Source organism: Macaca nemestrina, chromosome X (genome assembly GCF_043159975.1).
Source record: "Macaca nemestrina isolate mMacNem1 chromosome X, mMacNem.hap1, whole genome shotgun sequence".
In the NCBI taxonomy this organism is placed as follows: domain Eukaryota; kingdom Metazoa; phylum Chordata; class Mammalia; order Primates; family Cercopithecidae; genus Macaca; species Macaca nemestrina.
Genome location: NC_092145.1, coordinates 50,828,351 through 50,855,301, shown reverse-complemented (window position 1 = coordinate 50,855,301; position 26,951 = coordinate 50,828,351). Strand labels below are relative to the sequence as shown.

The window sequence follows — 26,951 nt, the reverse complement described above, 5'->3', positions numbered from 1 at the left end:
CCTACGGATGGGGTTTTGTTGTGGATGTCCTTTGTGTTGATGTTGATTTTATTCCTTTTTTTTGTTAGTTTTCTTTCTAAAAGGCCCCTCAGATGCAGGTCTGTTGGAGTTTGCTGGAGGTCCACTCCAGACCCTGTTTGCCTCAGTATCACCAGCAGAGGCTGCACAGCAGCAAATATTGCTACCTGATCCTTCCTCTGGAAGCTTTGTCCTAGAGGGGTACCTGCCAGATGCCATCCAGAGCTCTCCTGTATGAGGTGTCTGTCGGCCCCTACTGGGAGCTATCTCCCAGTCAGGGTATATGGAGTTCAGGGACCCACTTGAGGAGGCAGTCTGTCCATTATCAGAGCTCGAACACCATGCAGGGAGAAACACTGCTCTCTTCAGAGCTGTCAGGCAGGGATGTTTAAGTCTGCAGAAGCTGTGCCCACAGCTGCTCCTTCCCCCAGGTGCTCTGTCCCAGGGAGATGAGGATTTTGTCTATAAGTCCGTGACTGGGGCTGCTGCCTTTTGTTCAGACATGCCCTTCGCACAGAGGTGGAATCTAGTGGCAGTTGGCCTTGCTGAGCTGTTGTGGGATCTTCTCTGCTTGAGCTTCCTGGCAGCTTTCTTTACACTGTGAGCATAAAACTGCCTACTCAAACCTCAGCGATGGTAGACGCCCCTCCCCTCTCCAAGCTACAGTATCCCAGGTCAATCTCAGATTGCTGCAATAGCAGCAAGAATTTCAAGCCAATAGATCTTAGCTTGCTGGTGTCCATGGGCGTGGGACCCACCGAGCCAGGCACCAGAGGGAATCTCCTGGGATACAGACCATTTTTTAATGTTTGTTGGCCACTTGCATGTCTTCTTATGAGAAGAATCTTTTCATGTCTTTGCCCAGTTTTTAATGAGGTTATTTGTTTTTTGATTGTTCATTTGTTTAAGTTGCTTATAGATTCTGGATATTGAACCTTCATTGGGTGTATAGTTTACAAATATTTTCTCCCAATAGGTAGGTTGTCTATTTATTCTGTTGATAGGTTCTTGCTGTGCAGAAGCTGTCTGGTTTAATTTGGTTCCACTTGCCAATTTTTGTTTTTGTTGAAACTGCTTTTGAGGACTTAGTCATAAATTCTTTCCCAAAGCCAATGTTCAGAATGATGTTGCCTAGGTTTTCTTTCAGGATTCCTATAATCTCAGGTCTTATATTTAAATCTTTAATCTATCTTAAGTTAATTTTTGTATATGATGAAAGGTAGGGGTCCAGTTTCATTCTTCTGCATATGGATAGCCAGTTATCCCAGAACCATTTATTGAATAGGGAATCCTTTCCCCATTGCTTATTTTTGTTGACTTTGTCAAAGATCAAATTTGGTGCACAGCCTTATTTCTAAGTTCTCTATTCTGTTCCATTGGTCTATGGGTCTATTTTTGTACCAGTACTATGCTGTTTTGGTTACTATAGCCTTATAGTGTAGTTCGAAGCCTGGTCATGTGATGCCTCCAGCTTGCTTTTTGTTTAGGATTGCTTTGGCTATCTTTTTTGTTTCCATTTGAATTTTTGAATAGTTTTTTTTTCTAGTTCTGTGAAAAATGACGTTGGTAGTTTGATAGTAATAGCATTGAATCTGTGGATTGCTTTAGGCAGTATGGCTATTTTAATGATATTGATTCTTCCAATCAATGAACATGGAATGTTTTTCCATTTGTTTGTATCTATGATTTCTTCTATCAGTGTTTTATAGCTGTCCTTCTAGAGATCTTTCTCCTCCATGGTTAGCTGTATTCCTTGGTATTTTAATTTTTTTGTGGCTACTGTAAATGAGATTACCTTCTTGATTTGTCTCTCAGCTTGAATGATATTTGTGTATAGAAATGCTACTTATTTTTGTTATTAATTTAGTCTTCTGAAATTTTACTGAAGTCATCTATCAGTTCCACAAGTATTTTGACAGAGTCTTTAGGATTTTCTAGGTATAGAATTATATTATCCATGAAGGGAGATAGTTTGACAACTTCTTTTCCAAGTTGGATGTCTTTTATGTCTTTCTTTTGTCTGATTGATATGGCTAGGACTATAATGAATGGGAGAAGTAAGAATGGGCATCTGTGTCTTATTCCAGTTCTCAAGGGGAATGCTTCTAGTTTTTGCCCTTTCAGCATAATGTTGGCTATGGGTTTGTCATAGGTGGCTCTTATTATTTTGAGGTATGTTCCTTTGATGCCTAGTTATTGAGGGCTTTTAACATCATGAGTAGATGTTGAATTTTATTGAAAACTTTTTCTGTGTTTATTGAGATGATCATATGGTTTTTGTTCTTAATTCTGTTTATCTGGTGAATTATGTTTATCGATTTGCATATGTTGAACTAACCTTCCATCTCAGGAATGAGGCCTACTTGATCATGGTGAATTAACTTTTTGATGTGCTGTTGGATTTGGTTTGTTAGTATGTTGTTGAGGATACTTGAGTCAACGTTCATCAGGGATACTTGTCTGTAGTTTGTTGTTGTTGTGCCTTTGCCAGATTTTGGGATCAGAATGATGCTGGCTTTGTAGGATGAGTTAGGGGGGAGTCCTCCCTCCTCTATGTTTTGTAACCATTTCAGTAGAATTGGTAACTGCCATTATTTGTATGCCCGGCAGAATTTGGCTGTAAATCCATCAGGTCCAGGGCTTTTTTTTTTTTTTTTTTTGGTTGGTTGGTAGGTTTTTATTTTTATTTTTGCTACTAACTCAATTTCAGAAGTTGCTGTTGGTGTGTTCCGAGTTTCAATTTCTTCCTCATTCAATCTCTGGAGAGTGTGTGTTTCCAGGAATTTATCAGTTTTCTCTAAATTTTCTGGTTTGTGTGCATAGAGGTTGTTCATAATAGCCTCTATCTTTTATATTTTTATGGGTTGGTTGTAATTTTACCTTTGTTGTTTCTGATTTTGCTTATTTGGACCTTCTCTCTTTTTTCCTTTGCTAGTCTAGCTAGCAGGTTATTGATCTTTTTTATCCTTTCAAAAAAGCAGACTTTTGGTTTTGTTGATTCTTTGTATGGATTTTTACATCTCAATTTCCTTCAGTTCCTCTCTGATTTTAGTTATTTTCTGCTAGCTTTGACAGTAATTTGTTATTGTTTTTCTAGTTCCTCTGGGTATGATGTTAGATCATTAATTTGAGCTCTTTCTAACTTTTTGAGGTAGGTGTCTTCCATGTAATTATGTGGTTTTAAGAGATCTTCTTGATATTAATTTCCATTTTTATTTCATTGTATTCCAAGAGTATGATTTTATTTTTTTGAATTTATTGAGACTTGCTTTATGGCCAAGCATGTGGTCAATCTTGGAGTATGTTCTGTGCGCAGATGAGAAGAATGTATATTCTGAGGTTAATGGGTGGAATATTCTGTAGATACCTATGAGGTCCAATTGATCAAATGTCGAGTTTGAATCCAGGATTTCTTTGTTAGTTTTCTGCCTTGATGATCTGTCTAGTGGTGTCAGTGGGGTGTTGAAGTTCCACACTATTATTGTGTGGCTAAGTCTTTTTGTAGGTTTAGAAGTACTTGTTTTAGTAATTTGGGTTCTCCAATGTTGGGTGTGTATATATTTAGGATATTTCAGTATTCTTGTTGAATCAAACCCTTTATCAATACTGTTGTTAGTTTAAATTCTGTTTTATCTAACATAAGAATCATGACCCCTTCTCTTTTTTGGTTTCCATTTGTCTGATAGATCTTTCTCTAACCCTTTATGGGTGTCATTACATTTATTTGTGAGATGGGTCTCTTAAGACAGCAATGGATTTCTCTCATTTTTTAATCCACTTACCACTCTGTGCCTTTTAGATGGGGTATTTAGGTCATTTGCATTGAAGATTAATATTGATATAGGAGATTTTGATAATATCATGGAGTTTTTAGCTGGTTGTTTTGTAATTTGTATTGTGTGGTTGCTTTATAGGCTCTGTGGGCTATGTACTCAAGTGTGTTTTTGTCATAGTAGGTATCATTCTTTTGTTTCCATGTTTAGAAATCCCTTAAGGATCTCTTTTAAGACTGGTCTGGTGGTAAAAAAAAATTCCCTTAACACTTACTTGTCTGGAAAATATTTTAATTTTAATTTTAAGTTTTGGGGTACATGCACAGGATGTGCAGGTTTGTTACACAGGTAAACATGTGCCTTGGTGTTTTGCTGCACCTATCAACCCATCACCTAGGTATTAAGCCCAGCATGCATTAGCTATTTTTCCTAATACTCTCCCTCCCCACCCCCCACCCCCCAACAGGCCCCAGTGTGTGTTGTTCCCCTTCCCGTGTCCATGTGTTCTCATTGTTCAGCTCCCACTTGTAAGTGAGAACATGAAGTGTTTGGTTTTCTGTTCCTGAATTAGTTTGCTGATGATAATGGCTTCCAGCTCCATCCATGTCCCTGCAGAGGACATGATCTCATTCCTTTTTATGGCTGCACAGTATTCCATGGTGTACATTACCACATTTTCTTTATCCAGTCTATCATTGATGTGCATTTAGGTTGATTCCATGTCTTTGCTATTGTGAATAGTGCTGCAATGAACAATTGTGTGCATATATATTTGTAATAGAATGATTTATATTCCTTTGGGTATATACCCTATAATGAGACTGCTGGGTCAAATGGTATTTCTGGTTCTAGATCTTTGAAGAATCACACACCATCTTTCACAATGGTTGAATTAATTTACATTCCCACAAACAGCGTAAAAGCATTCTTATTTCTGTGCAACCTCACCAGCATCTGTTGTTTCTTGACTTTTTAATGATCACCATTCTGAGTGGCATGGGATGGCATCTCATTGTGGTTTTGATTTGCATTTCTCTAATGATCAGTGATGTTGAGCTTTTTTCATATGTTCATTGGCCGCATGAATGTCTTCTTTTGAGAAATGTCTGTTCAGGTCCTTTGCCAACTTTTTAATATGGTTGCTTTTTTTAAAATTTAATTTGTTTAAGTTCCTTATAGATTCTGGATACTAGTCCTTTGTCAGATGGATAGATTGCAAAAATTTTCTCCCATTCTGTACTGTAGGTTCCCTGTTCACTTCACTCGTTCACTCTGATGATTTTTTTTTTCTGTGCAGAAGCTCTTTAGTTTAATTATGAAACTGTCTTTGCAACATTATGATGGAGACAGTGAAAGAGCTCTAAATTAATCGACTCCGTCTTGCTTTTAACCTCCAAGCTGTCCTTTTTCATTCATGAGTAGAGGCTGAATTAACTTTGGGAGAAGCTTACTTCATAGTTTATAGTTAATATGAAGACGATAACAGCCCTTACCCAAAGCAGACCTCCTTCATGCCTGGGAATTAGACTGCCTTTGTAGGACTAACATTAGCCACAAGATTAGAAATTATGGTTTGGAAGTCATGTAGCTGGAGGCTACAAGTTTCTGACCCTCCCTAAACTGCTCCTAAACAGTTCTTAGATATTTTGCAGACCCTGCACTTGATGGATCAGGTGGTACTACTCAGGTTGATAAGCTGTCTCATCTAATCTTGTGGCCCCCACCCAGGGACTGACTCAGTACAGGAAGACAGCTTCGACTCCCTATGATTTCATTTCTGACCAACAAATGCCCCTGGCTTTCTGGCTTCCCCCAACCCACCAAGTTGTCCTTAAATCTCTCCTCCCCGAATGCTCGGAGACACTGATTTGAGTAATAAAACTCTGGTGTCCCTCACAGCCAGCTCTGCATGAAATACCCTTTCCCTATTGCAATTACCCTGTCTTGAGAAATCAGCCCTGTCTAGGCGGTGGGAAAGGTGAACCCATTGGGTGGATATAATTAGATACCATTTGTCAAATTTTGTTTTTGTTGCAATTGCTTTTGGCGATTTCATCATGAAATCTTTGCCTGTGCTAAGGTCCTGAATGGTATTGCCTAGATTCTATTCTAGGGTTTTTATACTTTTGGGTTTTACATTTAAGTCTTTAATCCATCTTGAGTTAATTTGAATCTTACGTTGGTGGGATATGAAATTCTTGGTTGGAATTTCTTTTCTTTAAGAATGCTGAAAATAGGCCCACAATCTCTCTTTGCTTTTAAGGCTTCTGCTGAGAAGTCTGCTGTTAGCCTGGTGGGGTTCCCTTTGCAAGTGACCTGTCTCTTCTCTCTAGCCACCTTTAAGATTTTTTCTTTAGCATTGACCTCGAATAGTCTGGTGACTGCATGCCTTGGTGATGTTTCTTTTGTATAGTATCTTCCAGGTGTTCTTTGGATTCCTTCTATCTGGATGTCTATCTCTCTAGCAAGATTAGGGAAATTTTCTTGAATTATTCCCTCAAATATGTTTTTCAGGCTGTTTACTTTTTCTCCTCTCTCAGGAATGCCAATAATTTGTAAGTTACATCACTTTAGATAATCCCATATTTCTTGAAGACTTTGTTCAAGTATTTATCTTATTTTTGTCTGCGTTAGTTTGAAAGACCATCTTCAAGCTCTGAAATTTTTTATTCTGCTTGGTTCAATCTGTTGATAAAGATTCCAGTTATATTCTGAAGTTCCTTAATGAGGTTTTCAATTTTAGAAGCTCTGATTGATTTCCTTTTAAGAGGTTTATCTTTTCCTTCCTTTCCTGGATTGATTTAGAAGTGTCTTTTTGTTGATTTTCAACCTTGTATTGGGTCTCAGTGAGCTTCCTTACAATCCATGCTTTGAATTCTTTATCTGTCATTTCTGAGTTTCCACTTTGGTTAGGGATCATTTCCGGAGAGGTAGTGTGATCCTTTGATCATGTCACTACATTCATTTTTTATGGTGCCAGAATTCTTGCACTGTTTCCATCTCATCCGGAGACACTGGCACTTCAAATTTTTTAATTATTTTCATGCAGGTAGGATTTCTTCTTCTTTTTTCCCTATAAAATTATTACTTTTTTTCTTTTCCTTTCCCTGCATGGGGTGCAACTGTGGAGAATGTTGGGAAGGATATTTTGGCTTCACTTTTATAGCCCTATGCACTTTTAGGGGGCAGGTTTTATACTGGGCTGTGTAGTTTGACCTATGAGGCAGTCGATGGTACTTACAGGTAAGAGCTGGCTGTGGCCAAAGCAGTGGGGTATGTACTTGATCCTTGTTTACTGGCACAGGCTCTCTGTTGCCTCAGGCAATGGGCTGACTCATGGAATGCACAGTGGTCTGAGCTCCCTGCTCAGACTGAGGACGGGGGGGGGGGGGGGGGGGGGGGGGGGGGGGGGGCCAGACCAGGCGGATCCACTTACAGGTTCTCTGATGGCAGGCATAAGCACTGAGGGTGAATCTAGTGGGTGGCCACCAGACACCCTCTGTGGCCGTATGGAGCTGGGTAACCTCCTTAGCCCCAGGTTCTTTGCACAGGGATGGTGGGTAGCTCATGCTCCTATTCCAGAAGAATGGGTGCTCCAGACACCTGGAGATCTGCCTGGGTGTTGAGCAGAGGGACCCCTGCACCAACATTTCTGCAAAGGAGGGCTGGGGTGACTCAGGCTGCTAAACCAGGAATGCAGCTGCTCTAAATGCCTGGAGTTCTGCCTGGGCATGTAGCAGAGAGGGCCCTTCTGTACCAGGTTCTCTGCACAGGAAGTGTGTGGTGACTCAGGCTGCTGATCCGGGCAAGCTGGTTCTCTGAATGCCTGGAGTTCTGCCTGGACATGGAGTTCGGAGGGCCTCGCTAGACCAGGAACTATGTCCATGAAGGGTGGGGAAACTCAGGCTGTTGGTCCAGGCAAGTGGGTGCTCCAAATGTCTGGATTTCTGCTTAGGGGTATACCAGAGAGTGCCCTTGAGTGATACACCATCTCAAGGGAGAAAGCTGGAGCACCCAGCAATGGCATACACAGACTGGTTTCCAGTCATCAAGCTGGACTTGGCTGCAAGTGTCACTGTCTAGGAGAAACTGCAGCTGTAGCAGCTTTCCTCCTGCCTGAGGCTTGCAATGGAGGAGAGCAGAATTCCAGCGCCTACTTCTGAAATCCTTTCCACAGTTCTGGCTGTGGATGTCCTTACCCCGCTCCAGAGCAGGCACTCTGGAGGTCTGGTCTGAGACTGCAATGCCTGTGTGGTCATGCTGCCAGATTGCCACAGAATGACTGACTTTATATGTGCCCAGGTTAAAAATGATATCCTGCTCTCAGTCCCACATCTGGGAAAATGCCTGCAACTTTTCCTGGTGTCTCCCTTTCAGAGTCTCTAAGCCTCTCCTCAACTTACTTCCAGGGCTTGGGAGAAACAAAGTGTTCTCCCTTGGTCTGGGTTGCTCAGATTCCCAGTGGAAAGGTAAGTCACAGAGGGAGGCTCTCTGCTTCTCTCACGTGCTGGAGCTTCACTCACTTAATAGCTAAATGCTGTTATGGGGGCTGTTTGCCAGTATTCTCCACAGGACCAGGGATGTCTTTCATGATTCTAGTGGATTCCCATTTTCCTTCTTGAATTAAAGTGCACAGAGTTTATATTTATGCACTGTCTTGCTGTTTCCAAGTGGCTGAGGCATGCTAAAAGCCTCTAATCTACCATCTTGGAAAATGAAATTGTATTGCTATTGAAGGCCTGGGATGTCCAATATGGCATTACAAATAAGCATATACCTATAGACCAACATCTATGTATATAATACTGTGTTAGATACTACAGGGAAAATATTAAAAAATAAGCAAAGATAGACATTGAAGAAATATTTACAAGGATGCTGAGTGTTATTACGGAGAAGTGCAGGTGCAATGGAAATGTTAAAGTGAGGGATCTTGTCAACTCTGTAAATCAGAGGAAATGCTCTAGAGGAATTGCCTACTTAAATGAGGCTTAATAGATGAGAATGTTAACCAGGTGAGGAAGTACTAGCATTCTAGGTAGAGAGGAAGCATGTTTGCGGCCCTGGAGATGAGAGAGAAAATGGCATATTCTAGGAACCTTAAAAAGCCCAGTATGGCTGAACAGTAGGAAACCATGAGGAGTTTGACTGGAAGTAAGACTGGAGAGTAAGTTAGAAGTCACATTGTGAGGGACAATGGAAACTATAACAGGTTTTAAAAACAGATAATGACTGGTGAGAAGTACATTAAAGATATGGTGTAATTGGACACAGTGTACACTGCTCAGGTAACAGGTGCACCAGAATCTCAGACACCCTCACTATAGAACTTCTCCATGTAACCAAAAACCACGTGTTTCCCCAAAACTATTGAAATACAAACTTTTTAAAGAAAGAGATGGTGGCCGGGTGCAGTGGCTCACGCCAATAATCTCAGCACTTTGGGAGGCCGAGGTGGGCGGATCACGAGGTCAGGAGAGCAAGACCGTCCTGGCTAACATGGTGAAACCCCGTCTCTACTATAATACAAAAAATTAACCGGGCATGGTGGTGGGCGCCTGTAGTCCCAGCTACTCGGGAAGCTGAGGCAGGAGAATGGCGTGAATCCGGGAGGCAGAGCTTGCAGTGTGCCGAGTTCACGCCACTGCACTCCAGCCTGGGCGCAGAGCAAGACTCTGTCTCAAAAAAACAAAACAAAAAAAAGACAGTAATAGATAGTTGGTTATTTTTTGTTAGTCAGTTTAGTACCCATACTTGACTTGGCTCTTGGACTGTACTTATTAGACCTTGATATGGAGTAGTCCATTTGTGTTCAATGAAACTTTTGAAACCAGTTGATTGTCAAATGTCAAGCAGCTCAAGAGATTCTGCCTGGGTTGGCTTTATGGTTCCATTTATATATATGTTCTATATAATATATAAATTCTATAATTTATATAATATAATATTAATATAATATACATTCTATAATTCTAGTACCTACTGCTGATATATATTATATATATATAACTGCTGATCTATAATATTGTATATATAACTGCTGACATGTAATATATATATTACATATATGTAATATGTATTATATATTAAATACATATATACTATATGTGTATGCAATATATAATACATTACATACATAATGTAATATATATTATATATTATATAATAATGTAATATATATTACATGATATAATGTAATATATATGAGATGTAACATACATCTCATAATGTATACATCTCCTACATTATATATATATATATTACAAGGTCTAATTAGAGAAGTCTAGAGAAATCACATCATGATCTAATTAGAGAAGTATGTACATCTCAGCAGTAATATATACTCAGCAGTAATATATAATATTACATCTAGAATTACAATAGAATATACATATATATGTGTAGATGTATATAATATTACATCTCAGCAGTAGGCACTAGAATTCTGCTCTCCCCCATTGCAAGCATGGGGCAGGAGGAGAGCTGGCATACAGGACGAGCTTGGTAACCTGGAACCAGTCTGTGTGTGCCATTGCTGGGTGCTGCAGCCTGCTCCCCTGAGATGGTGGTGCAGCAGGGTACTCTCTCTGCTATACCCCTAAGCAAAAATCCAGGCATTTGGAGCACCCACTTGCCTAGACCAGCAGCCTGAGCTGCCCCACCCATTATGGACATAGGTCCTGGTACAACAGAGCCCTCTCCATTCCACACCCAGACTGAGGCAGATCTCCAGTTCATATATGTATTAGGAGATGTTGGTAATAATTTGGAGTGGTTATTAGCCAATCAGGAGACAAATTGATAATTTTTTTCTCCCAAAATAGAAGAAAGACAGGAGAGAAATGAAGAGAGAGGAAAGGTAGAGCTATATAACCCAGTAGCAAGATGGACTATGAACAGTACTCAGTAGTTTTCTCATATGCCGTCAATGGATGGAGTGTGGTTCAGGAGGTTTGGATTTAATTATATTATTTTCATTTGACTTACCATTTTAACTTCCTTAGGGAATCACTTAAATTAGTCATGCCTTAGTTCTTTTCAGGTAAAGACATTCTGGCTCAGAATCAACCATTATGCAGTTTCACTTAATGAAATCATGTCATTTAGAGCATCTTGAACTCCAGAGAGAGGTATCTCATGCGAGAAGTTTTGATTACAATTGTTACCTTCTGCTTGTTTGCACTTCAGTTCCTTAGAAAAGAAACACTTTTTGAAGAAATTCCTTTAATAGGGACTTGGCAATATAGGCAGACTGCCTTGTAATATTCACACTTCTCTAATTGCAATATTGAGTGTGTGTCTTTGATGGGTCTCTTATGGCAGGTTACTGACATTTTTCCCCTCCTGGTGTCGGTGTAATATTTTTACAGAACAGAAGAGGGTACTGTGAATAGATCCTGATGTAAGGTGTGAACAGGAAGAAAGATGTTTGCTCTGGCTTTGGCTCATCTTCTAGCAAAGTTGCCTAGAATGTGGTTGTAAATGACTGTCATGTAGTAAACTCTGCCTACCTTCCCTGTCTCTTCTCTAAGCTAAAATAACTAGCACTGTTTTGCTCATTTATGCAAACTTGTGCTTTTTTAATATGAAGAGAGATGATGCTAAGTCATCAGCAGCATTGCGACTCTGACTTGTTTTTACTAGTAGATGGGTTGCATCTGAGCTTTTCACTTGCCTTACTTCACCGAAGACCAATATAGTGTCTCTGGGGGACAATGTTCAAGGTGAGGCTTTCCATCTGTGGCTGTGGTATAGAGTGAGTCTCATTGGCTTACACAGGATATAACTGCAATTTTGACCTCAGTGCTGTGCTCAATTTAGTTGAGTGAGGTTGCTTATGGGGTACCAATGAATCCCAGAGGGCAGAACTCACTCACGAAAATGTAACTTGTCTATTAGTCAGTGGGCAAACATATGGCTGAAGAGTAGGCAGATGTTTCCCATTGAAATGAGAAAATAAACTTTAATAATCCATTTTTGTTTGTATCTTTTAAGGAAGATCCTGGAATTCTCCGTTCTGTTGCCACCCACAGTGTGTCTCATTGTTTTCTGTTATTGTAGGTTTCTAGGTCAGATGTTGATCATCATATTATTTGTCACAACTTTCTGTTTGAAACTCAAGCATTTTTTAAAAAGTTTTGTCTCATAAGGTCTAGAAACTGCCTTTACATTATAAAGTTGCTTGTATTTATCCACAGCCTGGAATAATCTATTGATGGTATTTTACTTCTAAACAGTAAGAAAGATACGCTGTAATCTGTTGGGAAGACTGTATGCTTTGTACTTACCTAGGTTAAAGGAAAACAGTAGTGGCTTGACCTCTAGATATTTGGCTTCATATGCCTTGGCTGCTTGGTAGAAGTCATCCCATATTGAATATACATTGGTTCCAAAGGATATTTCTGCTTTGGCAGTAGCTCCAAACATACACTGCTATGCTTATAAAACAGGGCTGAGGGAAGTAGTTTGCTGGAACCAGTTTGCTCTTGCTAGTTAAGAGTCGATTGTGTACATTTCTTTTCAACACTGTGTTGAATGGCATAACATTGGTAGATTGAAACAGGTCATGATGGGAGTATTCACACCACAGAAATAGGCAAAGGCTACCCATCAGGGGTCTTTCTCCCCTTGGAGAGTCAGTTGTTGAACACTTAACAACACACCACTTGTTGGAGGTTATTATTGCAGCCATTGAGGCCTACCCCAGAGTAGACTCGACATATTCCCTTTTATTCCTGAAATTGGGACTGACTCAGGCCTCCCAAGGTTTTGGGGGGACTATTCTAAAGGAATAAGCCAATTCAAGTCCACACTTTTGAAACTGGGCAAGAAAGAGCCAAGTCATCTGAAGGATGAAGGTCCAGAATGAGGCTGAATTACCATTCAGTTTATTGCATTCATAGCAATGTTGTCTAAGAGGCTGATTCCAGGTGCTAGCCATTTACTGTAAATAAGAAATATGGACTATTTTGTCACTGGAACAATTTAACAAACAAGTACCTTCCTGTCAATTCATGGCGAAGTAATGAGAGAAACAAGAGAAGTCCTCAACTTGAGTATGCTTTGTAAGCGGTTCAGCTTCCTGGCAGGCACTGATGTATTTCATGTGTATCCATCTCATCCCTGAAGATTCTCTTAGCTTAATGATTGTCAAAACACTGTGTAGTCGGTGATATTGAAGATGGCAATTTCCATAAACTGTATTTATTCTTTCTTTTTGACAAAAATGACTTCTTATTTTTTTTTTAAGAATGCCTCAAACACCTGGGTTTTCGTGCTTTCATTTTTAGAATGAACATTTCTTCTACTTGGCAGTTAATATTTTCGACTTTTAGAACACTTCTGGAATATGACTTGACTTTAAAACTTTTACCATTAAAATATTTACAACACATATACAAGGTATAGTGATACTTTCATTACAAATCATTAAAAATACCTGAACACCTGAATGAAAACTTGGACAAAAGATATGAGCAAAGCTATCTACAGAAAAAGGAAATATAAGTAGTCAATAAATATACGAAAAGATGATCTATCTAACTCATATCGAAAATGTAAATGCAAATGAAAACATATTCAATGTTGGTTGAGAATATGAAGTAAATAAGCTGTCTCATATGCTATTGGTGGGAATATATATTGGTATTAGGTTTATTGGAAAAAATAAGGCAGTATTTTCAAAATGTAAAATTCATTTAGTTTTGGGCCCACTGTTCTTACTTCCAGAATTTATCTTACAAAAATATTTGTGTATGAACATTATATATACATATACATACACATGGATATTCATTATAAAATTGTTTTAATAGCATAAAGACTGAGAAGTATCCATCATTAGGGATGATCTAATTAATTAGTTAAATTATGGAAACACCAGGCAGTGGTGTACTTTGTATTCACTAGAAAGTATGAGGTAGATCTACTTACACTGGCATAGAAAGATGTTCGCTAAATATAGTTAGCACTTCGTGAAAAAATTATTGTCCAATAATATGTCTTGTATTACCTCACTTTCATTTAAAAATTATATATCACTCTTCACTATATACTTCTGTGCAATTGAATATTTGAAAATAAGCAGGTATTACTTTTGTATTTAAACTCTATTGGAAAATACTTTTGTTTTTATACTGTTCTGTAAGCTTGTTCTCCTCTATTAACAACATACTTTGAACTTATCTTCCCCCCACTCTTCCCAAATGCTGTGCAACATCATACCTCATGGGTAAGCCATCCTCCATCCATCCATGCATCCATCCACATATTCATCTATCCACATACCTGTGCACCAAATTATTTCTTACTTGCTTATTTAAGCTATTTCTTTTTCCAGTTATAGAAGCAATGCTTACCCTTATCCAAAACAAAACAAAAAATGAACAAGCAAAAACAATAACAAAATGATACAGTTAGAGAAGAGTACATAAAAAAATAACTATAGCTTGGACTCGTTCTCCAGAGGCAACCACTTTAACAGTTTTCTAGTGGTTACTTTTTTGCCATTAAATAATGTACTTATAAGTATATATATCAACATTATATTATAATATTAGTAATATGCTTATATCCCCATTCGTTGTCTTCTTTTCTTCTTCTCTCCTCTCCTCTCTTCTCCTTTCCTTGTCTATCTGTGCCAGGCTCAGAAGAAAGCCATATCAGGATATCTAACCTTGGCATAGTTCATGCTTTGGGATATTTGACCAAGATGAGAAGGTGTTTAAGCAGAGTACATGAGTAGAGGGTAAACAGCCTTAAAAAGAATGGGAAGAACCAGAGAGGAAAATGGATATAGCCATAGAGGGGAGGACCAGTCAAGAAATGTGGCCCCTCGTCTGTGCCAGTTCCTTACCTGATACCTAAGAAGGCTAGATTGCAGTTGGTGTTTTAGCTGTGGACAAAAATTTAACCCAGAGTTCCTGGGACTCTTAATGGTATGATGAAATGGAGAAAAACATGGCTTTTGAGTCCAAAAGACTGGATTTTGAATCCCCATGCTACCACTTTCTAACTGTATAATCTTCAGACAACTTGTTTAACTCCTTTGGACTCTAGCATCCTTATCTGTAAACTGGCAATAATATTTTACTTGATATTATACTGTGGAAGTTAGATGATAATAACTAGCATTTACTTATTACTACATGTCAGATATGATTCTAAGTGCTAGATTGGGTATCTGACTACAATGTATATCTCCTTCTCATGCTTACTATAATTATGATTAAATAATTTGTTGCTTAATGTGTGTCTCTCCCAATGGAATGTTAGTTTCATGAGGGCAAAGATCATGTCTGTCTTCCTCACAGTACTGTATTTTTAGTGCCTGCTAAGTATATATATTGATTCTCAGTATTTATTGACTAAATTAAATTAAGAGATATCTGAGTTGTGATTGTCTCATGCGTGTGTGTGTGTGTGTGTGTGTGTGGCAGACGTTTATGACCCTGTGGCATAATTTAGTATTTGACTTCAAAGTGAGATGACCAGATGGTTTGTTTTTGATTTTACCAATGTCCTAACAGTCCTTTGGTAGCCCCAAATAAATATGAAATGTAGAGTTGGAAATATTTGGGATTAATAATTTCTTATAAAAATAATTCTGCATTGATGGACGCCAAGTAGTAATATGTGCCCAGAACTTAGCTCTTTTATTAAAGTTTATTTAAGGAATAGGGAAATTTGGTAGGAAATACAGATCAGTGTGCTCAATAAAAATCCTGCCAATTTTTCTATCTGTAAAGTATATCTTTAGGCTATAATTCAATAAAAAGGTAATGTTTTAATTGCAGATGACATATCAATTTCTACCAGTTTGTTATTATATAGGCAATGCAATTGATTAAGCTCAATTGGACCAGATCATTCTTTTACTGAATCTTTGTTCCAATTGTAGTGTTTTGTAGATAACTATTTTTTTTTTTTTTTGAGACAGAGTTTCACTCTGTCACCCAGGCTGGAGTGCAGTGGTGTGATCTTGGCTCACTGCAGCCTCCGCCTCCCAGGTTCAAGTGATTCTCCTGCCTCAGCCTCCTGAGTAGCTGAGACTACAGGCACACACCACCACACTCGTTAATTTTTGTATTTTTAGTAAAGACGTGGTTTCACCATTTTGGCCAGGATGGTCTCCATCTCCTGACCTTGTGATCCGTCTGCCTCAGCTTCCTAAAGTGCTGGGATTACAGGTGTGAGCCACCAGAATGTCTTTGCTCAACTGTGTTGGACAGTGGAGAGCTTATTTTAATTTTATTGAGGGAAGCATTGGCTTGAACTTGTCTCTTTAAAACATCAATCTATGTTTCTATTTTAACATCAAATAATTATGTTAACAAAGACCACAGACAACAGTTGCTTTTACTTATCCTTAGTCACTTCCCAAGTATAAAGATTTTGATAATTCAACTTTAAGGCTATCTATTCCTATTGTGAAAAAGGACTGCCTCCCCACATATTCATGTGTCAATGAGGGAACATAAGGCTGATGTGGTGAAGACTATGATGACCTGGTACATTTCAAAATGTTTTATGGTACCTAAAACCAAAGGGATCTGAAAAGGGAGCCTAGTGATAGAGGAGGTTTAAACCAAAAAGGCTCTGGGTTGAATGTGACCAGTAATTGCCCAACCTGCCTAGTATGTCTAAAAGGAATAACACACTTGGTATATAATCTAGAACTGTGATTTTGATGTGTGAACATATCATTGAAACAAAAAAAATCCATCAACTAATTTTCTATTATGATGTTAAATCACTTATTTGACCAATTTTAAATAATGTTAAGATGAAGTTTACATATACTTCAATGATTTAAAGGATACAACTAAATAGTTTTATATTTATTTACTTTTCATGATACATAATATTTTTACATATGTATTGGGTACATGTGATATTTTGTTACATGCATAGAATATGTAATGATCAAGTCAGGATATTTACAGTATCCATCCGTCAAGCATTCATCCTTTATCTGTGTTGGAAACATTTCAAGTTCTCCTTTCTAGCTATTTTGAAATATATAATACATTGTTATTAATTATAGTAACCCTACTTGGCTATAGAATATTATAACTCATTTTTTCATCTATCTATATATCTGTTCCCATTAACCAACCTCTCTCTGTTCCCCCTCCCCTAACACACACCCTTCCCAGCCTCTGGTATCTATCATTCTACTCCCTACCTCAATAAGATTAACTTTTTAAACTTCCACATATGAGTGAGGACATGTAATGTTTGTGTTTCTGTGCCTGGTTTATTTAACTTAACAACCTCACATTCCATCCATGTTGCTGCAAATAACATTATTTTATTCTTTTTTATGGCTGAGTAGTATTCCATTGAATATATATACCACTTTTTCTTTGGGAATAAAGCTGCAATAAACATGGAAGTCTGGGTATCTATTTAGTATACTGATTCCTTTTCCTGTGGATAAACACCCATTAGTGGATGGCTGGATTGTATGGTAGTTTTATTTTTAGATATTTGAGAAATCTCCATACTGTTTTCCATAGTGGATGTACTAATTTATGTTTCCACCAAGTGTATAAGAATTCCGTTTTCTCTGCATCCTCACCAGGAAATCATTTTGTATGAATCTATACTAATCCAAATGATTATGCATAAAAATATGTGCACATACAAGGGTAGCCAATGCAGTATGCATTGTGATGGTGAAAATCTGGTAACAGACTAAACACATTTTCATGGGTGGGGGTGGTACATTCATACTATGGAATACTATACAACCATTAAAGAGACAGAGATAGATGGGTATGGATAGAAATGGGTAGATCTACAAGACATATGAAAAACAGATATGATTCCACATATAGTGGAAAAAATCTATGTATGCATGCATAAGAATGTATGTGTATCTATACAGAAATCTATAGAAAAAGGTTTGGAATTTTTAACATTACTATAACTCTTAGGAGGGGAGTGGTTAAAGTCTCAGGTTGAAGGGTAAATTCCATTTTTGTCTTTTTAATAATAACCATTCTCACTGGAGTAAGACGGTATCTCATTGTGGTTTTGATTTTCATTTCCATGATGATTAATGGTGTTGAGCATTTTTTTTCATATACCTGTTGGCTATTTGTATGTCTTCTTTTGAAAAATGTCTATTTAGAGCTTTTGCCTACTTTTTAATGAGATTCTTTCTTTTTTGTGAGGTTGAGTTGTTTGAGCTCCTTGTATATTCTGGGTATCAGTCTCTTGTTAGGGAATAGTTTGTAAATATTTTCTCCCATTTGACAGGTTGTCTCTTCACTCTGTTGACTGTTTCCTTTGCTGTCCAGAAGCTTTTTAGTTTATTATGGTTTCATTTGACTATTTTTGGTTTTGTTGCTTATACTTTTGAGGTCTCAGCCATAAATTCTTTTCCTAGGCCAATTTCTTGAAGTGTTTCCTCTATGTTTTATTCCAGTAGTTTTATTGTTTGGTATTTTATATTTAAGTCTTTAATCCATTTTGAGTTGATCTTTATATATGGTGAGAGATAGGGGTTCAGTTTCATTCTTCTGCATATGGTTATCCAATTTTCCCAGCACCATATATTGAAGAGTGTCCTTTCCCCAATGTGTGTTCTTAAGAGCCTTTTTTTGAAAATAAGTTGACTGTAAATATATGGATTTATTTATGGGTTCTCTATTCAATTTCATTGGTCTGTGTGTCTGCTTTTATACTAATAACACTATTTTCGTTACTATAGTGTTGTAATCTATTTTGAAATCACTTAGCGTAATGCCTCAAGCTTTGTTCTTTTTTGTTTGTTTGTTTGTTTTTGAGATGGAATCTCACTGTCACCCAGGCTGGAGTGCAGTGGTGTGATCTCGGCTTACTGCAACCTCCACCTCCCTGGTTCAAGCGATTCCCCTGCCTCAGCCTCCAGAGTAGCTGGGATTACAGGCGCATGCCTCCACACCTGGATAATTTTTTTTCCTTTTTTTTTTTTTTTTTTTTTGAGATGTAGTCTCACTCTGTCGCCAGGGCTGGAGTACAGTGGCATGATCTTGACTCACTACAACCTCTGCCTCCTGGGTTCAAGCGATTCTCCTGCCTCAACCTCCCGAGTAGCTGAGATTACAGGTGCCTGCCACTAGGCCCAGCTAATTTTTTTTGTATTTTTAGTAGAGACGGGGTTTCACCATGTTGGTCAAGCTGGTCTTGAACTCCTAACCTAATGATTCACCCGCCTGGGCCTCCCAAAGTGCTGGGATTACAGGTGTGGACCACTGCGCCTGGCTGGCTATTTTTTTTTTTTTTTAATAGTAGAGACAGGGTTTCACCATGTTGGCCAGACTGGACTCAAGCTCCTGACCTCAGGCAATCCACCTGCCTCAGCCTCCCAAAGTACTGGGATTACAGGCCTGAGCTACCGTGCCTGGCCACTTTGTTCTTTTTGCTTAAGATTGCTGTGGCTATTCAGGCTATTTTTTGGTTCCATGCAAATTTTAGGATTGTGTTTTCTATTTCAGTGAAAAATGACATTGGTATTTTGATAGGCATTGCATCGAATCTGTAGATTGCCTTGGGTACTGTGGTCATTTTAATACTGTTAATTATTCCTATCCATGAGCATGGAATATTTTTTCATTTGTCTCATTCATGAGTGTTTTATAGTTTTCCTTGTAGAAGTCTTCCACCTCCTAGGTTAAATTTGTTCATAGGTAGTTTGGGATTTTTTTTTTTTTGTAGCTATGGTAAGTGGAACTAACTTTTTTGTTTCTTTCTTGGCTGGATCATGATTGGTGTATAGAAACATTGCTGATTTTTGTACATTGATTTTGTATTCTGCAACTTTACTGAATTTATTTATCAGGTCTAATAGTTTTTTGGTGGAGTCTTTAGTTTTTTCTAGGTCATGGTGTCAGCAAAGAGGGACTATTTGACTTCCTCTGTTCCAATTTGAATGCATTTTTATTTATTTCTCTTACCTGATTGTTCTGGCTAGGACTTCCAGTACCATCTTGAATAGGATCAGTGAAAGTGGGCATCCTTGTTCCAGTTCCCAGAGGAAGACTTTCAGTTTTTCCCCATTCAATATAATGTTAGCTGTGAAATTTTCATATATAGCCTTTATTATGTTGAGTTATGTTTCTTCTATACCTGGTTTATTGAGAGTTTTTTTATTTTTTATCATGAAGGATGTTGAATGTTACCAAACACTTTTTCTGCATCTATTGAGATGATTGTATGTTTTTTTTTCCTTCATGTGCTATATCGCCCTTATTGATTTGTGTATGCTGAACCATCCTTGAAACCCTGGGATAAATCTCACTTGATGATGATGTGTTATCTTCTTGTTGTGTTACTGGATTCTGTTTACTAGCATTTTGTTGAGGACTTTTGCATCTATGTTCCTCAGGGATATTGGCCTGTAGTTTTCGTGTGTGTGTGTGTGTGTGTGTGTGTGTGTGTGTGTATGTGTGTGTGATTATATGGTTTTGGTATCAGAGTAATGCTGGCCTTGTGGAATGAGTTAGGGAGTATTCCCTCCTCTTTAATTTTGTTGGAATCATTTCAGAATAATTGGTGGTTTTCTTTGGAAGTTTGGTAGAACTTGGCAGTAAAGCCATCTGGTCTTGGATTTTTTTTGTTGGGAGACTTTTTATTATTGATTCAATTTCATTACCCATTATTGGTCTATTCTCATTTTCTGTTTCTTCCTGAATTCAATTTTGGTAAGTTGTATGTGTCCAGGAACTTATCCATTTCCTCCAGGTTTTTCAGTTTGTTAGCATATAGGTATTCATAATGGTATCTGATCATCTTTTGTATTTCTGTAGTATCAGTTGAAATGTTTTTTTTTTTTCATTTCTGATTTTATTCATTGAGTGCTCTTTTTTGTTGCTTAGTCCAGCTAGTGGCTTATTAATTTTACTTTTTCAAAAAAGTCAACTTTTCATTCTGTTGGTCCTGTATCCTTGGTATTATTCTTATAGTCTCTATTTCATTTAGTTCTGCTCTGATCTTTGTTTTTTTTTCCTGCCAATTTTGAGTTTGGTTTGTCCTTGCTTTTCTAGTTGCTTGAGGTGCACTATTACATTATTTATTTGAAAGCTTTCTATTTTTTCAATGTAGGCATTTATTGCTATAACCTTACCTCGTAGCATTACATTTGCTGTATCCCACAAGTTTTAGAATGATGTGTTTCCATTTTCATTTATTTCAAGAAATTTTTTGATTTCCATCTTAATTTCTTCATCTACCCAATTCATTCAGGAGCATGTGGTTTAATTTCCATGTATTTGTATAGTTTCCAAAGTTCTTGCTTGTATTGATTTCTAGTTTTATTCCATTGTGGTCTGAGAAGATACTTGATATAATTTCAGTTTTTAAAACAGTTTGTTGAGATTTGTTTTGTGGCCTAACATATGGTCTATTCCAGAGAATGTTTCATGTACTGTGGAAAAGAATATGTATTCAGAAATTGTTGGACAGAATGTTCTGTAAATGAATATTAGGTCCATTTGGTCCAAAGTCCAGTTTAAATATAATGTTTCTCTGTTTTTTCTGTTTAGCTGTTAGGTCTAATGCTGAGAATGGGATGTTGAAGTCCCCCACTATTTATTACAGTCTATCTTTCTTTTTAGATTTAGTAATATTTGCTTTATGAATCTGGGTTACCCCAATGTTGGGTCTATACATGTTCATAATAGTTATATTTTCTTGCTGGATTGATACCTTTGTCATTATGTAATGAACTTTTTTGTCTTTTTTTTTGTTTTTTTTTTTTTTACTACTTTTGATTTCAAGTCTGTTTAATATAAGTATGGCTACTCCTGCCAGCAGTGGGCTGGGTGGGTGGGTTCTTAGGCCCCTGAATAGCAGATATGACATGAGTTATGTCAGTATTACGTGGCTTTTTATTTCTATTTTTGTGGAATGTTTTTTTCCATTCCTTGACTTTCAGTCTATGTGCATCTTTACTGGCAAGGTGAGTTTCTTGCAGGAAGCATGTAGTTGGATTATTTAAAAGACCTATTTAACCATTCTATGTCATTTAACAGGAAAGCTTCATTCTTTTATATTCATGATTATTATTGATCTGTGAGGCTTTTCTCCTGTCACATTGTTAATTGTTTCCAGGTTGTTTTATATATTCTTTGTTCTTCTCTTTTTCTGTTACTTTTTGGCATTGTGGTTCGGTAGATTTCTGTAGTTGTACCATTTGCATCCTTTCTTTTCATTCTTTGTGTGATTGCTTTACCAGTGAGTTTCATACTATCATGTGTCTTCATGATGGTAAAAGTCCTTTTGCTCCCATGTTTAGGACTCCCTTAAATATTTCTTGTGGGTTTCATCTAATGGTAGTGAATTTCCGCAGAATTTACTTGTCTGGGAAAGACTATTTCTCCTTCATTTATGAAGAATACTTTTGCTGGACATGGTATTCTTGGCTGACAGATTTTTTTCTTTTAGCACTTTGAATATGTCATCCCATTAGCCAAATCGGTTCTTAATCCAATGGGGGAATTTTCATATAAATGACTAATGCTTTTATTTTGTTGCTTTTACAATTCTCTCATTTTCTTTGAGTTTTGACAGTTTCACTACAATGTGCTGTGGAGAAGATCTTTTTGGATTGTATCTGACGGGATGGCTGAGCTTCCTGTATCTGAATGTCTAAATCCCTTCCTAGACTTGGAAAGTTTTCAGCTATTATTTTGTTAAATAGGTTTTCTATGTTCTTTTTTTTTTTTTTTTTTTTACTTTTTGGGGACACTGAAAATTCAACCATTTGCTTGCTTTGTTGTATCCCATATGTCATGTAGGCCGTGTTCATTCTTTTAAATTCCTTTTTCTTTATTTTTATCTGACTGGGCTATTTCAAAACATCTGTATTCAAGTTCTGAAATTCTTTCTACTGTTTGATTAGTCTATTACTGAAGCTTTCAAATGTATTTTTACTTCATGTATTGAATTCTTCAGTTCCAGACTTCCTGATTGGTTCATTTTTATGATATGTATCTCTTTGGTAAGGTTCTTATTCATATCCTGAATTGGTTTTTGGATTTCTTTGTATTGTGTATGTGAGTTGTCTTATACCTCTCTAAGGTTCTTTCATATCATTATTTAAAACTATTTTTCAGGGGTGCGCCCAAGATGACCAAATACGAATAGCTCCAGCCTCCAGTTCCCAGTGTGAGCGACACAGAAGATGGGTGATTTCTGCATTTTCAACTGAGGTACTGGGTTCATCTCACTGGGGAGTGCCAGACAATCGGTGCTGGTCAGCTGGTGCAGCCCGACCAGCGAGAGCTGAAGCAGGGTGAGGCATTGCCTCATCTGGGAAGTGCAAGGGGGAAGGGAATCCCTTTTCCTAGGCAAGGGAAACAGACAGACAACACCTGGAAAATTGGGTAATTTCCACCCTAATACTGCGCTTTACCAAGGGTCTTAGCAAATGGCACACAGGGATGTTATATCCCACACCTGGCCCAGAGGGTCCCACGCCCAGGGAGCCTCCCTCATTGCTAGCACAGCAGTCAGAGATCTAACTGCAAGGCGGCAGTGAGGCTGGAGGAGGGATGCCTGCCATTACTGAGGCTTAAGTGGGTAAACAAAGCCACTGGGATGCTCAAATTGGGTGGAGCCCACCTCAGCTCAAGGAGGCCGGCCTGCCTCTGTAGACTCCTCCTCTGGGGACAGGGCATAGCTAAGCAAAAAGCAGCAGAAACCTCGGCAGAGGTAAATGCCCCTGTCTGATAGGTTTGAAGAGAGCAGTGGATCTCCCAGCACAGAGGTTGAGATCTGAGAAGGGACAGACTGCCTGCTCAAGTGGGTCCCTGACCCCTGAGTAGCCTAACTGGGAGACATCCCCCACTAGGGGCAGACTGACACCTCACACCTCACATGGTGGGGTACACCCCTTAGACGAAGCTTCCAGAGCGAGAATCAGACAGCAACACTCGCTGTTCAGCAATATTCTATCTTCTGCAGCCTCCGATGCTGATACCCAGGCAAACAGCATCTGGAGTGGACCTCAAGCAAACTCCAACAGACCTACAGCTGAGGGTCCTGACTGTTAGAAGGAAAACTAACAAACAGAAAGGACACCCACACCAAAACCCCATCAGTATGTCACCATCATCAAAGACCAAAGGCAGATAAAACCACAAAGATGGGGAAAAAGCAATGCAGAAAAGCTGTAAATTCAAAAAATCAGAGCGCATCTCCCCTTCCAAAGGAACGCAGCTCATTGCCAGCAACGGAACAAAGCTGGACGGAGAACGACTTTGACGAGTTGAGAGAAGAAGGCTTCAGTTCATCAAATTTCTCTGAGCTAAAGGAGGAACTACGTACCAGGGCACAAAGAAACTAAAACCTTGAAAAAAGAATGGATGAATGGATAACTAGAATAATTAATGCAGAGAAGACCTTAAAGAACTGATAGAGATGAAAACCATAACACGAGAACTACGTGAGAAACGCACAAGCTTCAGTAACTGACTCGCTCAACTGGAAGAAAGAGTATCAGTGATTGAAGATCAAATGAATGAAATGAAGCAAGAAGAGAAGTGTAGAGAAAAAAAGAGTAAAAAGAAATGAACAAAGTCTCCAAGAAATAAGGGATTATGTGAAAAGACCAAACCTACATCTGATTGGGGTGCCTGAAAGTGACAGGGAAAATGGAACCAAGTTGGAAAACACTCTGCAGGACATCATCCAGGAGAACTTCCCCAACCTAGTAAGGCAGGCCAACATTCAAATTCAGGAAACACAGAGAATGTTACAAATATACTCCTCGAGAAGAGCAACTCCAAGACACATAATTGTCAGATTCACCAAAGTTGAAATGAAGGAAAAAATCTTAAGGGCAGCCAGAGAGAAAGGTCGGGTTACCCACAAAGGGAAGCCCATCAGACTAACAGCAGATCTCGGCAGAAACTCTCCAAGCCAGAAGAGAGTGGGGGCCAATATTCAACATTCTTAAAGAAAAGAATTTTAAACCCAGAATTTCATATCCAGCCAAACTAAGTTTCATAAGTGAAGGAGAAATACAATCCTTTACAGACAAGCAAATGCTTAGAGATTTTGTCACCACCAGGCCTGCCCTACAGGAGCTCCTGAAGGAAGCACTAAACATGGAAAGGAACAACAGGTACCAGCCATTACAAAAACATGTCAAAATGTAAAGTGCATTGATGCTAGGAAAAAACTGCATCAACTTGCGAGTAAAATAACCAGCTAATATCATAATGACAGGATCAAATTCACACATAACAATATTAACCTTAAACGTAAATGGACTAAATGCTCCAATTAAAAGACACAGACTGGCAAATTGGATAAAGAGTCAAGACCCATCAGTTTGCTGTATTCAGGAGACCCATCTCACATGCAGAGGCACACATAGGCTCAAAATAAAGGGATGGAGGAAGATCTACCAAGCAAATGGAAAACAAAAAAAAGCAAGGGTTGCAATCCTAGTCTCTGATAAAACAGACTTTAAACCAACAAAGATCAAAAGAGACAAAGAAGACCATTACATAATGGTAAAGGGATCAATTCGTCAGGAGGAGCTGACTATCCTAAATATATATGCACCCAATACAGGAGCACCCAGATTCATAAAGCAAGTCCTTAGAGACTTACAAAGAGACTTACACTCCCATACAAAAATAATGGGAGAATTTAACACCCCACTGTCAACATTAGACAGATCAATGAGACAGAAAGTTAGCGAGGATATCCAGGAATTGAACTCAACTGTGCACCAAGTGGACCTAATAGACATCTACAGAACTCTCCACCCCAAAGCAACAGAATATACATTCTTCTCAGCACCACATTGCACTTACTCCAAAATTGATCACATAGTTGGAAGGAAAGCACTCCTCAGCAAATGTAAAAGAACAGAAATTATAACAAACTGTCTCTCAGACCACAGTGCAATCAAATTAGAACTCAGGACTAAGAAACTGAATCAAAACCACTCAACTACATGGAAACTGAACAACCTGCTCCTGAATGACTACTGGGTACATAACAAAATGAAAGCAGAAATAAAGATTTTCTTTGAAACCAATGAGAACAAAGATACAACATACCAGAATCTCTGGGACACATTTAAAGCAGTGTGTAGAGGGAAATTGATAGCGCTAAATGCCCACAAGAGAAAGCAGGAAAGATCTAAAATTGACACCCTAACATCACAATTAAAAGAACTAGAGAAGCAAGAGCAAGCACATTCAAAGCTAGCAGAAGGCAAGAAATAACTAAGATCAGAGCAGAACTGAGGCAGATAGAGACACAAAAAGCCCTCCAAAAAATCAATGAATCCAGGAGCTGGTTTTTTGAAAGATCAACAAAATTGATAGACCGCTAGCAAGACTAATAAAGAAGAAAATAGAGAAGAATCAAATAGACGCAATAAAAAATGATAAAAGGGATATCACCACCGACCCCACAGAAATACAAACTACCATCAGAGAATACTATAAACACCTCTATGCAAATAAACTAGAAAACCTAGAAGAAATGGATAATTTCCTGGACACTTACACTCTTCCAAGACTAAACCAGGAAGAAATTGAATCCCTGAATAGACCAATAGCAGGCTCTGAAATTGAGGCAATAATTAATAGCCTACCAACCAAAAAAAGTCCAGGACCAGATGGATTCACAGCTGAATTCTACCAGAGGTACAAGGAGGAACTGGTACCATTCCTTCTGAAAGTATTCCAATCAATAACTCATTTTATGAGGCCAACATCATCTGGATACCAAAGCCTGACAGAGATACAACCAAAACAGAGAATTTTAGACCAATATCCCTGATGAACATCGATGCAAAAATCCTCAACAAAGTACTGGCAAACCGAATCCAGCAGCACATCAAAAAACTTATCTACCATGATCAAGTGGGCTTCATCCCTGGGATGCAAGGCTCGTTCAACATACACAAATCAATAAACATAATCCAGCATATAAACAGAACCAAAGACAAAAACCACATGATTATCTGAATAGATGCAGAAAAGGCCTTTGACAAAATTCAACAGCCCTTCATGCTAAAAACTCTCAATAAATTCGGTATTGATGGAACGTACCTCAAAATAATAAGAGCTATTTATGACAAACCCACAGCCAATATGATACCGAATGGGCAAAAACTGGAAGCATTCCCTTTGAAAACTGGCACAA

General features: G+C 38.3%; 1 protein-coding gene across 1 annotated transcript in view; it reads left to right on the top strand.

Annotated features, from left to right (window-relative positions):
- Positions 1–26,951, top strand: part of LOC105499700 (interleukin 1 receptor accessory protein like 2) — a 1,280,649-nt gene that overhangs the window by 42,579 nt on the left and 1,211,119 nt on the right. Inside the window, exon 2 of the mRNA XM_011772467.3 lies at positions 22,895–22,990. The gene's annotated coding sequence lies outside the window, so the exon portion shown is untranslated. The remainder of the gene's footprint in view (positions 1–22,894; positions 22,991–26,951) is intronic.